The sequence below is a fragment of the Penaeus japonicus genome, unplaced genomic scaffold (assembly GCF_977035675.1).
Source record: "Penaeus japonicus unplaced genomic scaffold, GWHDUDI00000001_assembly GWHDUDI00000029, whole genome shotgun sequence".
NCBI classification, from domain to species: domain Eukaryota; kingdom Metazoa; phylum Arthropoda; class Malacostraca; order Decapoda; family Penaeidae; genus Penaeus; species Penaeus japonicus.
The window spans coordinates 10,869,714-10,872,521 of NW_028234431.1; the positions used below are offsets into that span (position 1 = coordinate 10,869,714).

Below are 2,808 nucleotides of genomic sequence, written 5' to 3' on the forward strand. Positions count from 1 at the left end.
GAGAGAGAGAGAGAGAGAGAGAGAGAGAAAGAAAAAGAGAAAGAAAGAGAGAGAGAGAGAGAGAGAGAGAGAGAGAGAGAGAGAGAGAGAGAGAGAGAGAGAGAGAGAGAGAGAGAGAGAGAGAGAGAGAGAGAGAGAGAGAGAGAGAGAGAGAGAGAGAGAGAGAGAGAGAGAGAGAGAGAGAGAGAGAGAGAGAGAGAGAGAGAGAGAATATCATAAGATATAATGTATATTGTAAACTGATCTACATGTAGTCAGGATGGCCGAGCGGTCCAAGGCGCTGCGTTCAGGTCGCAGTCCGGTCTTCCGGGCGTGGGTTCGAATCCCACTTCTGACACAGATTTCCAGGGATTTTTTTAACCCTTTAACCTGATGCGAAAACATAAGGTCAGAGGTTCGAATCTCCAATCTGATTTTTTTTTTTTTTTCATCATGCAGTTCTCATTATGTCTATAATCTATCCCCCATTTCCTATTTTCTTTATTGTTATTATGATGACTGTTATTATCTTCGTTGTTATTTTTATTATCATTACTATCATTACTTTATTACTATAATTATCATTATCACTCTATCATTACTATTATGATTTTTTTCATTATCATTGTCACTTTTTTTCATTATCATTGTCACTTTTTCATCCTTATTATCATTTCATTATTATTATAGTTATCATCATTTTCGCCATCATTACTATCATCATAACAACAATTATCCTTATCATAATTATTACTATCATTAATATCATCATAATGTTATTATCAGTAGCGGTAGTTACTATCATTATAATAACACATCATCAAAAGTTTACAACTAATAACCAGTATATACAACCCATACCCATGTTGAATAAACACATAAGCAACAAATACGTATGTTGAATAAACACATAAGCAACAAATACGTATGTTGAATAAACACATAAACAACAAATACGTATGTTGAATAAACACATAAGCAACAAATACGTATGTTGAATAAACACATAAACAACAAATACGTATGTTGAATAAACACATAAGCAACAAATGCGTATGTTGAATAAACACATAAGCAACAAATACGTATGTTGAATAGACGCAATATTCAACACATACGTATGCTAAGTTGCTGACGCATTATTTCTACCAACCTTCCTGAACTGAACTGCTTGAGCTGTGACGCCTTGCTTTATCGCCCGGATTATCACAGCTCTCTGAACATCCTGTGACGTTTTCCTTTTTTTTCCCTGTTTTATTTCGTTAGGAAAAAAAAATAATGATTTACTGTTTGTGACGTCTTATTCGTGATCGTTTTTTGGCGTTCTATTCAGTTCAGATAGCTTTTGTTTGTTTCGATTGCTAATGATGACATTGATGTGATGAATGGTGTTGTTTATATAATGATTGTAAGAATAGTGGTAATAATGATGATAATGTGATGATGATAATAACGAAAAGATGATAATTGTATTCATGATGATAATTATGATGATTGTAATGATACCAAAAATAATGATAATGGTAATAACAATAATGATAACAATAGTAGTAGTATTAATAATGCTGATAATAGTAATTATGATAAAAGTAATTATAATAACAATAATCATCATGATGATAATGATAAACATAATGATGATGAATATAACAGTAATAATAAAATGATATTGATAATGATACCAATAATAATCATTATAGTAACGATGGTAATGATGATAATGTTGATTATCACAATTACAACAAAAATTATAACAAGGATAGGAATGACGATGAAATAATGAAAATAACAACAATAACAGAAAGAGGATGATTATAAAGTACTAAAAAGATGCATAGATATAGTAATGATAATGATAATATTGACAATGGCAATAATGATAATGATAGAGATGATAATGATTATAATACTGATATTGATAATGACAATAAGAATAACAATATTCATAGGATATTGATGATAATAGTAATAAAAATATGATAATGATAATAATGATAATGATAATAAAAGTAATAACAATAATGACAATGAGAAAATACTCACCTTACTCCAACACACAAATGCACACGCAATAAGAAAAACAAACAAACACACAGACTTAATAACAATAGTCACCCCTCAAAGAAAATGGACTTGACCCCTCCCCCCTCCCCCCCTCACATAACCAGTCTATGCCTGTAATAACTACCAGACCTTGAAAGAGTTATTACTTGTCTAATTATTAAGAAAGTGGTTTCATTCTAAGAAAATGCAGGATAAGACTGGTTCACCCATTGTAAGTGTACGTGTGTATGTTTGTATGCGTTTTTGTTTGTTTGTGTTTAAGTGTGTGTGTGTGTGTGTGTGTGTGTTTGTGTGTCCGTGTGTGTTGCAATTGTGTGTATATGTATATATATATATATATATATATATATATATATATATATATATGAATACACACACACATTTACACACACACACACACACACACACACACACTCACACACATACACATATACATATACAAACACTTAGCTTGGGTCATTCACACTTGCCACAAAGATATGATCTTCATGAAGTCCTGTACCCTGTAAAATTTTATATAAAAAAAAGAAAAAAAAAGAACCTCTCACACCAGGATGTAAGTATGATAAGTTTTAAGAATCTTTGTCTTAAGAAAATGAGTTAAAAATAACAAAAGCAAGAGAGAAATGGGTTCATTAATGTTTACTTCGAAAAATTCCTGATCAACACACAAGTAAAAGGATACATTGATTAAAATAGTATACATCTTTTACAAATAGACCATGAAGAATGTTAAAAGATACAAACAATAATCCTTAATTCCTC

The 2,808-nt window shown here is 30.9% G+C and overlaps 1 non-coding gene across 1 annotated transcript; it reads left to right on the forward strand.

The window, feature by feature from the left end:
- Window positions 1–253: 253 nt before the first annotated feature.
- On the forward strand, window positions 254–337 carry TRNAL-CAG (transfer RNA leucine (anticodon CAG)). Its single transcript has one exon. It is a non-coding gene; the product is annotated as a tRNA-Leu (tRNA).
- Window positions 338–2,808: the final 2,471 nt, after the last annotated feature.